This window comes from Lissotriton helveticus, chromosome 11 (assembly GCF_964261635.1).
Source record: "Lissotriton helveticus chromosome 11, aLisHel1.1, whole genome shotgun sequence".
Lineage (NCBI taxonomy): Eukaryota > Metazoa > Chordata > Amphibia > Caudata > Salamandridae > Lissotriton > Lissotriton helveticus.
The window spans coordinates 1,206,431,781-1,206,447,077 of NC_136072.1; positions in this window are offsets into that span (position 1 = coordinate 1,206,431,781).

Below are 15,297 nucleotides of genomic sequence, written 5' to 3' on the forward strand. Positions count from 1 at the left end.
TGAGAGGGAGTAGAGGTGCATGGATGGGTGGAGATCTTAGAGCATAAAAGTGAAATGGCAGCTGTGAGCTGGGAGATGGAGGTGATCAGAGAGCCTAGCGTATTTTCCAGTGAGAATGAGGCAGAGCACGGAAGGCTGGGTGGCTCGATTGAGACAAGGGGTGGTGGTATTGGTGGTGGAAGGCAGGGAGAGGTGGGGGGACAGGAGGTAAGTTGGGGAAAGGTGGGGGGACAGGAGGTAAGTTGGGGAGAGGTGGGGGGACAGGAGGTAAGTTGGGGTGTGGGGTTCACAGGTGGAGTAAGTGCATTGGGCGTTAAAGGAGAGTAGTCATTGTTGGTGTCGCAAGAGGGAGAGGAGTTAAGGACAAGTTTAGAGGGAGAAAGGTGCAGAACACGGCGGTAGGGGAGTAGGAGGGGGAGGCCTGAGTAGCGTTATGGGTATGTAGGAGGTTAGGGAGGAAGCGAGGTGCAGTAGTTGTGGAGGTCTTGACAGTTAGGAGAGGTGACGGTGAGGGAACGGTCATCTGGCAGAGTGAGGGGGATTGAAAGAGAGGGAAGTTGTGGAAGGGAAATAGTCCTGCTGTGCCCGAGGGAGGGAGATGGGAGGGGTTACTGGGAGAGGAAAGGGGGTAGTGCAGCAGTACTGGAGGAGTAGGAGGGAGGGGAGAGAAGCAGTGGGAATGTGGCAAAAACGGGATGAATGGCGAGGGGATGAAGGGGTGGAGAGGAGGGATGGAAGGAGGGATAAGGGAAGCATAGGGAAAGTTAATCGGGGGAGAGGGTTGGAGGAGAGGTGAACTAAGAAGGGGGGTGATGAGGGAGAAGTATGGGGGAGGAGAAGAGATTTGAGTATAGCGATAGTGCGGATGGGACGAGGAGCGTATTAGCTAGTGGTAAGGCTGAAGTAATGTGGAAGGGGACATGCTGTGAGGGGGGAGGAATAGGATATGAGGTAAGTTGGGGCGCGGAGGGAAGAGGACCGACCTGTGCTACCCGAGAGTGCAGCCAATTGGAGTGGGGTGGGGTCGGCGGGGGAGAAAGGGAGTACTGGAGCTGGAAGGAGAGACAGGGGGAAGCCCGGTTGCAGATGAGGGGAGTAAGGAGGGGAAGAGGTGGTCAAAGAGCGAGAGGCATGTGTCTTTGCCTTGGATCATGACAGTACCGTTGTTATAGAGTGAGATAGTGAGGTAGCCATTGAAGCACTCAGAGGGGGAAATTTTTAGTTGTTTCCCATAAGGGATAGAGGAGGAGGAGGTGACGTTAAGGGAATTGTAAAAACTGTTGGACCAAGAGGGGGTGTCACGAGTGAAGAAAATGAAATCGTTTTTGAGCCTCCCAAGACAACCATTGTAAAATTGATCAACAAAAAGGCAGTCCGGGAAACGTTCAATAGTGTTATGCTTCAGTCGTTTAGCTCTGTTTAGTTCAGTCTCTCTGCTCTGCTCTGCTCTCCTCTGCTCTCCACTGCTCTCCTCTGCTCTCCTCTCCTCTCCTCTCCTCTGCTCTCCTCTGCTCTCCTCTGCTCTGCTCTGCTCTGCTCTGCTCTCCTCCGGCCCTTGCTATGAGACTGCGGGAGCCGGAGGGCAGGGGCTCTCCCATTATACAACCAAAAAGCGCGCGCAAACCATGGAGGCCGTGCTGAAGGGCATGTAGGCCGTCAGAGGCCGGTGTAGGGCGCCCTAGTTGCTAACTGATAGACGGATGGATCCTGTCATCTGCTGTCAGAGGGGCAGCGGCAGCACATGTCGGTTAGGGAGCTCCCACGCAGGCTCATTCCACGCTGCGCGCGCGTGCACGGGGACGTGAACACACCTAAGTGATCTGCCAGTCTCATCAGACGTGCACCTGCAAGATACCAACACAAGGACAAGACCCAAATAAGGAGCGAATACACAACAGAACGACAAACATCAACACAACAAATACAATCACAACAGCTGACTATTAAAGACACCTCGAACCGGCATGGGCATCCTTGGCCAGCTGAGAGCCGTGTCAGGGTGGGCAGAAGGGCAGCTGAGAGCCGTGTCAGGGTGGGCATCCTTGGCCAGCTGAGAGCCGTGTCAGGGTGGGAATCCTTGGCCAGCTGAGAGCCGTGTCAGGGTGGGCATCCTTGGCCAGCTGAGAGCCGTGTCAGGGTGGGCATCCATGGCCAGCTGAGACCCATGTCAGGGTGGGCATCCTTGGCCAGCTGAGAGCCGTGTCAGGGTGGGCATCCTTGGCCAGCTGAGAGCCGTGTCAGGGTGGGCATCCTTGGCCAGCTGAGAGCCGTGTCAGGGTGGGCATCCTTGGCCAGCTGAGAGCCGTGTCAGGGTGGGCATCCTTGGCCAGCTGAGAGCCGTGTCAGGGTGGGCAGAAGGGCAGCTGAGAGCCGTGGCAGGGTGGGCATCCTTGGCCAGCTGAGAGCCGTGTCAGGGTGGGCATCCTTGGCCAGCTGAGAGCCATGTCAGGGTGGGCATCCTTGGCCAGCTGAGAGCCGTGTCAGGGTGGGCAGAAGGGCAGCAGGACTGAGGTCAAGGGGACACAGATAGAGGACTCGCTGGGGCCAAGAAGAAGCCGAGGAATAAAGGGAATCCAAAGGTGGTCGAGAAGGTGGCAACACGCCTGCAGGACTTCCGGGGGGAAAGCAGGAGGAAGGGATATGAAACAAGCATTGGAAATGCAATAGGGCTCGCATTAGGAAAGTTTGAGCTATTGGTCTTATAAATGAATTTTTATTTATTTATGTGTTATTTTTTAAAATAGCTAAATTAATAGCTTTGTCATTTACAATGCCAATAGTTATAACTTTGACAAATGTGACACCTATAGCATTTGTAATGCAACATGTTTTGTATTTACGTGACTTAGATGTATTAATATTACAAATAACAATGGCTTTTAATTTTTTTAAATAATTAATACTTAAAAAATGTATTTAATTTGTAATGGCAATAGCTTAAAATTTTGCAAATAACTTTTGTGAAGATTATGTTCAGTGTTTTTTATTGTGACGAAAATCCAAGAACAGAAGTGAAATATTAACATCTTTTTGTGATTTGTAATAAAGCGTCAAAGCTTGAAAACAGCTTGAAACATTGAAAGAACATATTTGAACCAGTGATGCTGTGGTTGCGATGAGTGATGCTGTGGTTGCGCTGAGTGATGCTGTGGTGGTGCTGTGGTGGTGCTGAGTGATGCTGTTGTGATGCTGTGGTGGTGCTGAGTGATACTGGGGTGGTGCCTAGTGATGCTGGGGTGGTGCTGAGTGATGCTGGGGTGGTGCTGAGTGATGCTGTGGTGGTGCTGAGTGATGCTGGAGTGGTGCTGAGTGGTGCTGTGGTGGTGCTGAGTGATGCTGTTGTGGTGCTGAGTGATGCTTGGGTGGTGCTGAGTGATGCTGGGGTGGTGCTGTGGTGGTGCTGAGTGATGCTGTGGTGGTGCTGAGTGATGCTGGGGTGGTGCTGTGGTGGTGCTGAGTGATGCTGTGGTTGCGCTGAGTGATGCTGTGGTTGCGCTGAGTGATGCTGTGGTTGCACTGAGTGATGCTGTTGTTGGGCTGAGTGATGCTGGGGTGGCACTGAGTGATGCTGGGGTGGCGCTGAGTGATAATGTGGTAGTGCTGAGTGATAATGTGGTGTTGCTGAGGGATGATGTGGTGATGATGTGTGGTGCTGTGGTGCTGCTGAGTGATGCTGGGGTGATGCTGAGTGATGATGTGGTGATGGTGAGTGGTGCTGAGTGATGCTAGGGTGGGGCTGAGTGATGCTGTGGTGGCGATGAGTAATGCTGTGGCGTTCAGTGATGCTGTAGTGGCGCATAGTGATGTTGTGGTGCCCCTGAGTGATGCTGTGGTGGTGCTGAGGGGAGCAGGACGAGAGGAGAGAGGTAAGAGGGTAGAGAGTAGATAGGAGAAGAGAGGTGAGAGAGAATAAGAGAGGGGAGAGAGGAGAGTAAGGAGAGGGGAGAGTGAGGAGAGGGTTGAGTGAGGAGAGGGGAGAGTGAGGAGAGGGGAGATGGAGAGGAGAGAGCGGAGTGAGGGGAGTGAAGAGAGAGGGTAGTGAGGGGAGTGGGGAGAGAGGGGAAAGAGGGAGGGGAGAGAGAGATTGGAGAGTGAGGAGAGGGGAGAGTGAGGAGAGGGGAGAATGAGGGGAGAGGGGAGTGAGTGGGAGAGGGTATTTCGATTACGAGTATAAATATTATTTTAGAAGTCCCCAAATGGAATTCAATAAGAATATTAGACTTATTTCTTATGTTAAATATTTTCATCTTTCTATTTGAATCAGATCTTTAATCTGGAGTAACAGGCTCGGACAAGTCATGAGTTGAGGTGCCTCTCCATCTCACGTCTTTAATCTTGCAGTTTCATTTCTTTTGCGGCCTTTAAAGATACTTGAACCTCCGCATGGATATGTCACGTTTGCAGCAGGGGTGACTCGAGTCTGAGAGCTGTGGATAAACCGCAGCCTCTGCCTGTCTTTTCAATGAACCTTCAACCGAAAGCTGATAGTCTGAGTTCTAATCATGCAGTGCCTTCAGGGGGCTGTAAAGGGGTCCCCGAGCTGTTGGATACACAAATAAAACGAGCCTCCCCTACAAGGAAAGTCACAAGGTTGAGAGTGAAAGGCCGCTTGGGGCCATGGCGTGCAACACCAGCCTCATATGCACGGCGCACGCTGTGACCATGCACAGCTCACCAGCTGAGGGTATCACCGCCTGGACTAGAGTAGATGATCTGAATTGCCACTGCTGGTGCAAGCAGTGCTTTTTCACTCGCCCCTCCTGCTTTCCACTTCACCTTTGAGCACTAGTGTGACATTCGTCCGATGAACACATTACTAATGAATAACATTCATTCATGGTAGGATGTACCAACGGAGCTGTGATAGTTCAGGGGCTCCCCTCCCCATCAGACCTGGGGGGAGGGGGTGTCTCTCAAAGGGGCGTTGTCGATGCAGTTAAGAGTGTGGCTTAAAACACCCCAGCTAAAAACCTGTGCAGATCATAGAGTGCCGCCTGACTGGCATTTTGCTGCCTCTGTGATTGCATCTAGATTTATAATACAAAACGTAAGTTTACCTACAACAAGCTAGCGTTATTGGCTTTGTCAAGGGCTGTTAGTTGCATAAGAAAAATAAGCAACAATATTCGCTTTGTGGCATATAGTATTGACAATACTTCCGTTCTGGATTGATGAGACTGTGAAAGAATATTAATGTTTTCTGCTGTCGTACAGGCCTCAGCCTGGTCCGCTAGTGCTAGGGGTTCACCCTTCTGTGCACGAAGTCCTCAGACCCTGTAACAAAGTTGGCACGGAAACTGGAATTGCAAAACATAGAATTTATTACACTTCATGAGATGGTGCTAATGTTCAAACAGTACCCTTCGGCACTATGAGAAGTAGCACAAAGGGCTACCGGACACATGGTTTATTTATACCCACACAGGGGCTCAAGAGAAGGCGGTACAAAGCACAAAGGCACATTTTATGTCCATACAAGGTAATATCGAGCAGCAGAAGTGATCAGTGGGAGGAGTTAATAGTCTTGGGGTCTCGATCGGTCAGCGGCGAAACACAGAGATGCTATTAATAGACTGTTGCCGGGCAGATTTCAAAGGCCATGAGCAGAAAGGTAGGACAACGCACATGGTCGCCACGAGGCAGTATGTGGCAGACAAAATGGCTGCCATGAATACAAAATGGATGCCCTAAAATGTCAAGATAATAGCTAAACTCGATGTCTTTTGCTAACGCTCAACTCAATCGATGTTATAATACAACAGACGACCCTTTTAGCGTTAGCTAAAGACATAGGCTCTTTTTGGATAATCTGTGTATTCATCTCGTATATTTCTGCATATTATATTGGTCACTTCTTCGTCCACTAATCGTTGCGCTTTTACGGCATTTCGTTTGGACGGTATGCAGGCAGTTATGCACATGGAACATAACATTGGACCACAAGGTATACATAAGCAACAGGTGAAAATCAATGCAATAGCAATACACAGAATAGTCAATCATTTCCAACCCCAAGCAGAAATCAGAGCCCAGAACCATCCCGCAAATGTCCAGGTACCATTCTTCTCATGAATATCAGAAGCTATTTTATGCAGTTTAAGAATTGCTTCATAGACAGAAGGCGAGTTATCTGGTATGTACACACAACAACTACTTCCAATCACTTTACATGCTCCTCCTCTATCTGCTAACATTACATCTAGAACCATACGGTTCTGAAGAGTTACAATCTTAGCAATTTGCAATTCCTCAGTAATATTACCAAGTGCTACAGCAGTTTCATTGGTGACAGCTTCCACTACTCTAGTTAATCGTCGTACTTTCCTGCTGTTTAAGGCAGCATCTACAAATGAGAACAATCCTAAATTAAAATCAACATATTGCTGCAGACTGGTGTCTGTTTGATCAATGTCTTCAACTCGAATTGTTCGTTTATATCGATTCATAGAAATATTTTGGAACAACTTGAAATCTCGGTGATAAGAGGCAGGTGCAAGAAAAACAGGTGGCAATAGAAAAGATACATAACAAACACCAGACCATCCTATAGGTAGTCTATGATAACCATGACTTCCACATACTAAATATGTATTATGTGAAGCTAAAAACGTACTATCGTTTATTACATCCATATGTAACACAGTAACACGCTCACAAGTCCCCACTGGAATTCGTCCAGTACTCTGTATACAAAGGTTTGCTTTCGTACGTGTTACAGTAATCACAGATTTATTGTTCGTAGTAGAGTCTCTCGTATGGGTGAAAACACGAGGCGTAGAAGCATTGTCCGGTCGATATTCTTCCCATTCCCAAACAGTTCCATTCGCCTGAGGATAACCATATTCATCTGTCACGAAGTGTACCTGAATTCCTTTGGTTTCCGTGGGAACAGATGGCGTGAAGGGAGGTTCCAGCTGATTAGTTCCCAACTCCCCAACACCCCTGGACCCAGAGTACTCTAAATCCAGGAGGGAGGGGGAAAGGGGAAGTGGAGAGACAAGAGAGACATCCACAAGGTGTAGTCAAGACTCTTCTTCTATGGTCTGGTCACACCTAGAACATTAAGCACATCATTACTACAGTTCCCAAATAACCCTTTGGAATTCTATCCTTGAATCAGACTCACATCTACCCACCTATTAATTATGTGGAATTAGCTGCTCTCTTATGGATTCTTCAATAGATGAATAATGGTGTAAGAGTTCTTTTTTGAAGTATATCGAAGATGAGTCAAAAGTCTAGTTTTAGGCGCCAGCAGAATTGAAGTGGTGGTATATAACAGTATCAACCATATGCATATAATTAAGATACCCCCATATACTTGGTGACTGCTGGAGTTATCTTCTGGCCCAAAATATGAAGACTGCTGTTCACAACGAACTATACTGAATGAGTTTAATTCCAGTTTTATCACTTGGCTCTCTCAGAATGAAGACAATATAATGTTCTTACTTGAACTTCAATTCTATGCAGGGTTAACAGGGTTAACAGGTATTCCAGTAGATAGACCAGTTCTCAGAGGAAGTAATAATATTCTAAACAAGCGGCAAATTATCTGAGCAAGTTCTCTTACCGCTATGTAGGTTACACTGGAAAGCCTCTACAGGAATTACAAGCGCTGAAAACTCTCACAGACAAACTCCCAAACCAGCTGCTGAAGTTCACGAAAAGGTATCGAAATGACTATTAAACTAAATACAGTTTTATCCCAAAACTACAGCGCTAAACTGGCAAGCCAAAAATACGAGATTGCGGGCTTAATTGACGCGCTCGGCAATGAGCGTCATGCCGCCTGAATTTCCACAGTTGAAGTGCGCAGAGGAAAAGACCAGCGCACCTAAAATGGCGGATTGCAAAAAACCGCTAGAGCGCAGACTAAACAGGAAGCATGGCACAACCAGGAACTGGAGCGGGCATTAGGAATACAGTGACTGAGCCACCCGCTGTCGCCAACTCCAAGCAGCAAGGACGCTAGTAGCGGCTTGATGAATAGCGCTTTTGGGGCACCAGGAAATAGTTTTACATCCGGATCTGACAGTACCCCCCACCAAAGACCCCTCCCTGGGCTTCAGTGGGTGGATCTTGTGGAATTCAGCCACCAATCTTGGAGCATGAACATTAGAACTAGGCTCCCATGATCGGTCCTCTGGGCCCTAGCCCTTCCAATCAACCAGATAGAACAGACAGTTCTTTCTCCATTTTGAGTCCAGAATTCTTTTCACCTCAAACTCTTCTGCAGATTGCACTTGAACAGTAGTTGGTGGAAGTTGCTTTCTCAGATTTGGTGGGTTTTGCTTGATCAAAGAGACGTGGAAGGTGGGATGGATCCTCATTGACTTAGGGAGAGCCAACCTTACACTAACAGGATTGATCATACGCACCACTGGAAAAGGCCCAACAAACCTTGGTTGAAACTTCCGATTCCCAACTAATCTCATGTGGCGAGTAGAGACCCAAACCAAATCCCCAGCCTTAAAGATTGGACTCTCTCTTCGTCGTTTATCTGCCTGTTTCTTATAACCAGATTTTGCTTTGGAGAGATTCTGAGATGCCGACTGAAAGGTCTTCTGCAAATCCCGAATCACCTCCTCAGCAGCTGGAACATCAACTTCCACCTGTCCCATTAGCATATTTGGGTGTCGACCTGAATTAAGAAAAAATGGGGAGAAACCTGTGGCAGAATGGACTGAGTTGTTATAGGCGAACTCTGCAGTACTCAATAAAGAGGGCCATTCCCCCTCCTGATCCATCAAGTACAGCCGCAGATACTGCTCCACGTCCTGATTGACTCTCTCAGTCTGTCCATCCGTTTCAGGATGGAAACTGGTGGACAAAAGAGAATCTACTCCCAAACCCTTCAAAAATGACCTCCAAAAACGGGAAACAAATTGTGAGCCCCGGTCAGAAATAACTACCCTTGGAATCCCATGAAGCCTGACTATGTGCTGAACAAATAGGGAAGCCAATTGCTGGGCTGTTGGTAAGGCCTTCAAGGGAATAAAGTGACTCATTTTAGTAAATTGGTCCACCACCACCCATATCACAGAATATCCCGAACTAGAGGGCAAGTCTACAATGAAATCCATTAGAATGGTATGCCAAGGGGATGGGGCAGTGGGAAGTGGCTGGAGCAAACCCTGAGGGGATTGTCTGGAACTTTTCCCTTTAATACACTGCTCACACGTGGCAACATGCTGTCTCACCTGAGTGTCCATACCAGGCCAAAAAAAGGTTCTCTTCACCAGTTCCAAAGTCTTAACAGCTCCCTTATGGCCTGCCAAAGGATGGTCATGAAGCACATGGAGGACTTCCTTCTGCAATTCCTCACTTGGAACAAACATTTTTCCTTGAACATACGGCTTTCCCTCTCGAACTTCTCGATCCGGACCTTCCATTACCCAGTTGGAGAATTCAGCACCCTGAAATTCTTCTCTGATCCGATCTCCTAGATCATCTGCACCAATGGTGGCTACCAACTTTTCTTGTGGTATGATGAATCCTTCAGAGACTTCTTCTCTTTCACCTTCAGTGCTGAGACGAGAAAGAGCATCCGCCTTTCCATTAGCAGATCCTGGTTTATAAGTCAGGACAAAATTGTAATCTGCAAAGAAAAGAGACCACCTCAACTGACGAGGAGTGAGCGTTCTTGCTGATTTTAAAAATTGCAAATTGCGATGATCTGTGAACACAGTTATTACATGCTTAGCAACAAGTAGGTAGTGTCTCCAAACTTTAAACGCATCTTTCACCGCCAAAAGTTCCTTATCAGCTATTGAATAGTTGATTTCAGCAGGAGACAGTTTGCGAGAATGGCAAGCCACCGGATGCAATTGACCAGTCTGTTTATGGCGCTGGGACAGAATTCCACCAATAGCCAAATTTGATGCGTCTGCTTCCACGAAAAAAGACTCCTTCAGATCTGGATGTTGTAACATTGGGGCTGAAACAAAAGCTTCTTTTAAAGATTGAAAAGCCTCTTCTGAATCTTTCGTCAAATCAAAACTCACATTCTTCTTCAAAAGCCTAGTAATGGGACTCACTTTCTCAGAAAAATTTTGAATGAATCTTCGATAAAAATTTGCGAAGCCCAAAAAGCTTTGTATTTCTTTTACCGATCTCGGGGATGGCCAAGATCTTATGGCTTGTAACTTGGTGTCATCCATAAAAACTCCTTCAGGGGAGAGTATAAACCCCAAAAATTCCACTTTAGAGGTATGAAAAACACATTTCTCAAGTTTTACAAACAAATGATGTTCCAGCAAACGCTTCAGAATGACTCGGACATGTTCCACATGATCTTCTGGATTGTTAGAGAAAATGAGGATGTCATCGATGTACACCACTGCGAAACGATCCAAAAACTCTCAAAGTACATCATTAACAAAATGCTGAAAGGCGGCCGGGGCGTTGCATAGACCAAAAGGCATAACCTTATATTCAAACAACCCCAGCCGGGTCCGGAAGGCTGTCTTCCATTCCTCTCCCTCAGCCATGCGAACCAAGTGATATGCCCCCCTCAAGTCTAACTTGGTATAGATTCTAGCGTCCTTCACCTGGTCAAGGAGCTCAGAAATGAGGGGTAACGGGTAGCGATTCTTTCTAGTCACCTGGTTTAAGGCCCGATAATCGATGCAAGTCCGTAAAGAACCATCCTTCTTTGGAATAAAGAAGAGAGGGGAAGACACAGGTGACTGGGATGGTCGTATAAAGCCACAATCCAAACTCTGTTCTATGTACTCCTTCAAATGCAGATTTTCAGGTTCTGATAGGGCATAGATCCGACTAAAAGGCAAAGAGGCGCCAGGCTCAATCTCAATCCGACAATCATACTCTCTATGTGGAGGCAATTTCCGAGCTTCCTTCTCATCGAACACCTCCCTCAGATCTTGATATTCCTCTGGGATTTCAGGCAGCTCCACCGCACAAATCATCTGTGCTTGATCCGCAAAACTTGATGACATGGTGGCCTGGACCCTTTCCACTACACTCTGAAAACAATGATCCAAACAAAAGGTCGAATTCATTTCCACTGTGCGATTAGCCCAGTCAATATGAGGGTTGTGTTCTGTGAGCCAAGGTAGTCCAAGAATCATCTGAAATTGTGGAGCGTCAATAAGATTAAAACTGAGGTGACTTAGATGCTCTCCTGGACCCAGGACCGTAATATCCTCAGTATCAAAGACAATCGGTCCAGACGATAAATTAGTACCGTCTACTGCTCGAACAGGCTCAGGTCGAAGTTTCTTTACAAATTGGATTCCCAAAGATTTTGCAAACTGAATATCACAAAAATTTCCAGTTGCTCCGGAGTCCAACATAATAGCAACCTCTTCCTCACGAGTTTTTCCAAATTGGATTTTACAAGGCAATATCAAATGAGGTGCAGCCGACTGGAGAGTATTGTCTACAAGTTGAGATTCTGGAGTTGTCTCTAGCTGTGCTCCCACCAGTGCAACTCCGTCTACTGGTGGGGCTTGTCTTTTACCCACTGATTTGTCTTAGGCCTCTTAGAACATTCTTTAACAAAATGACCGGACTGGCCACAGTACATGCATAACTTGCCCAATCTTCGCTTTTCTCTTTCTTCTTTTGAGAGAGGGCCTCTGACTGTGCCAATTTGCATAGGTTCTTCTCCAACGCTTCCTTCGACATTCTTGACTGGTTCCGTCCTGACACGATCCAAACGAGGTGGGAAAGGCTTAAAATCTTTTCGCTTCTCACTACGCCGCTCCGACTGCCGTTGATCAATTTGGAGCACTAGATCAATGAGCTCTGACACATCCGTGGGTCTCTTAGGAATTTGAGCTAGACCATCCTTCAACTCGTCCTTGAGTCCCCTGTAAAAAATTGCGGCTCTTTTTTCAGCTGGCCAATTGGTTTCTACAATCCGTTTATTGAACTGCGCCAGGTAGGCCACCAATTCCTTATTTCCCTGTTTCAGATCCAGCAATTCATTATCTGTGGCCTGCGAAATAGTTCTTCGATCAAAAATCCGTAAGAATTCCGCCTTGAAATCTTCAAATTTGTACAGGACCGGATCATTAGAGGTTACCAGAGGCATGGACCATGCCGCGGCATCACCACTCAGGTAAGAAAGCACGAAAGCCACTTTTGACTGGTCTTCCTTAAACAAAATTGGTTTACAAAGGAAATGTAAGGAGCACTGAGTCATAAAAATTTGAGCCTTATGCGGGTCTCCCTGAAACCTTTCTGGGGGTGCCAATGGAATGGTTGGTGACATTGCATGCACTACCTGCGTGGTTAAGGTTGAGGACGTGGAGGGGGAGGGATCAAAGGTTGGAGATTTTAAACCCCCAAAATTAGGACTAGGACTTACAGACAGTTGATCTATTCTCTGTCGCAAATAACTGGCCTCTTGATTAGATTTCCTAACCTCTTCCCTGGTTTCACTCAATTGCTTCTGTAATCCTTCCAAAATAGAAGCTAACGCCTTAACATCAAATCCTTCAGCCATCTTGCTCAGACGGAAGAAATGTAGGGCACTTCAATCTGTCACGAAGTGTACCTGAATTCCTTTGGTTTCCGTGGGAACAGATGGCGTGAAGGGAGGTTCCAGCTGATTAGTTCCCAACTCCCCAACACCCCTGGACCCAGAGTACTCTAAATCCAGGAGGGAGGGGGAAAGGGGAAGTGGAGAGACAAGAGAGACATCCACAAGGTGTAGTCAAGACTCTTCTTCTATGGTCTGGTCACACCTAGAACATTAAGCACATCATTACTACAGTTCCCAAATAACCCTTTGGAATTCTATCCTTGAATCAGACTCACACTCTACCCACCTATTAATTATGTGGAATTAGCTGCTCTCTTATGGATTCTTCAATAGATGAATAATGGTGTAAGAGTTCTTTTTTGAAGTATATTGAAGATGAGTCAAAAGTCTAGTTTTAGGCGCCAGCAGAATTGAAGTGGTGGTATATAACAGTATCAACCATATGCATATAATTAAGATACCCCCATATACTTGGTGACTGCTGGAGTTATCTTCTGGCCCAAAATATAAAGACTGCTGTTCACAACGAACTATACTGAATGAGTTTAATTCCAGTTTTATCACTTGGCTCTCTCAGAATGAAGACAATATAATGTTCGTACTTGAACTTCAATTCTATGCAGGGTTAACAGGGTTAACAGGTATTCCAGTAGATAGACCAGTTCTCAGAGGTAGTAATAATATTCTGAACAAGCGGCAAATTATCTGAGCAAGTTCTCTTACCGCTATGTAGGTTACACTGGAAAGCCTCTACAGGAATTACAAGCGCTGAAAACTCTCACAGACAAACCCCCAAACCAGCTGCTGAAGTTCACGAAGATGCTCCTGAGGGGGGAACGGGATACTGAAGCTTGAACGCCCAGAGGAGATGGAAGGAAGCTTCAACTCAGACAGGGGCTATCAGCACCTATGCCGATAGACGGGCAGATGACAGAAAACTGGACGCTTCAAAACTGGAAGCGTGAAGGCAAAAAGGTATCGAAATGACTATTAAACTAAATACAGTTTTATCCCAAAACTACAGCGCTAAACTGGCAAGCCAAAAATACGAGATTGCGGGCTTAATTGACGCGCTCTGCAATGAGCGTCATGCCGCCTGAATTTCCACAGTTGAAGTGCGCAGAGGAAAAGACCAGCGCACCTAAAATGGCGGATTGCAAAAAACCGCTAGAGCGCAGACTAAACAGGAAGCATGGCACAACCAGGAACTGGAGCGGGCATTAGGAATACAGTGACTGAGCCACCTGCTGTCGCCAACTCCAAGCAGCAAGGACGCTAGTAGCGGCTTGATGAATAGCGCTTTTGGGGCACCAGGAAATAGTTTTACATCCGGATCTGACATCATCTTGATAATATTCTTTATTCAAGCGAAAAAGAAGTCCACCTACAGTAGGTTACCTATTCATAAAGAGAAGAGTATACCAAGCTCGACAAGAACCATTGTGCGAAAAAGGAAGTGGAATGAATGGCGTTCCACCTCTCTTCTGATGAGCTGGAAGCATACCACAAATCCAGCAGTTCGTCATATTCGTGGCATCGTGAGTATAGTGAAGCATCTGAACAAACGTATTATTTAAGTAAGATTCTCGATGCTTTTGCTCATGATAGGGAAGAGTGAAATGCTGATGCTCTTCAGGAATCGGAGTAGTAGGAACCATACAAGTTTCTCTGGCAGGGTTCACTGTCTCAACTAGCCAGGTAATTACTGCAATGATCATTAGAACAACAAAAACACCCAATACTCCCAATATCTTTTTCTTAGTAGCATTCATAGTTCTCGAAAGTCTTCTTCAAACTAAAAAACTAAAAAATAAATAGTCAATGAGCTCTTTACCCTGGGTAGACGTTGGTTTCTTTGCCACAGACCAAGACAGGTGTCACTACACTACGCAGGGCTGATCCCCCTCCCTTGTCATATCGGCTCTCCGTTTCCACTACCGAGAGCAGTTGCTCAACCAGTCTCGCAACAAAAAACTTTTTCAAATCTTTCTCCTAGATCTCAAATCATAACGTGCTGCTCCAGAAGTCGTCTGGTCCAGGAAGAACTCCACAGATTCGTCAGGAGATACAACAGGGCCCTTCTCCGTAGCTAGAATATCTCGATGATCGTAAAAAACAGCAGAATCCGCCAAGGTCGACAATACCTTGCGACAAAGGGCACTATGGACCCAATTGAGTCTGTTGGTGATGCGAACGGCTGTCCTCGTAGCGAGGAGGACTTTCTCTGGTCCACGCCACCTTGGCTCCAAGCTGTTCGACCTCTCGAATGACTTGACCATCACGTAATCACCAGGACGGAGACCATGGCCCTCACCTTGAGATTTATCCGGGAGCGCTTCTCGAACCTGTTGATGAATAGAAACCAAGCTGTCAGTTAATTGTGCCAAATAGTAATTCATTAAAACACAAGGTACATCATACACAGATCTTGGCTTCGGAACTCCCCAAATATTCATCGGCCGGCCAAACACCACCTCGTACGGAGTAAGACCCGTACGAGAATGCGGCACTGACCTAATAGACAATAGAGCCAATGGCAACGCATCTGGCCATGTTAACTTCATGGAGGCTTGAATTTTCGCAATCTTGAGCTTGAGAGTGCCATTATACCGTTACACTAATCCTGCTGATTGTGGATGGAACACAGCATAGAACTTTTGCTTAATACCTAATCCCTTCAGAACATACTTGATAACTTCCCCAACAAAATGAGGTCCGTTATCACTCCACAAGAGTCTGCAAACACCGAACCTCGGGAAGAACTCCTTCAGTAGCACCTTAGC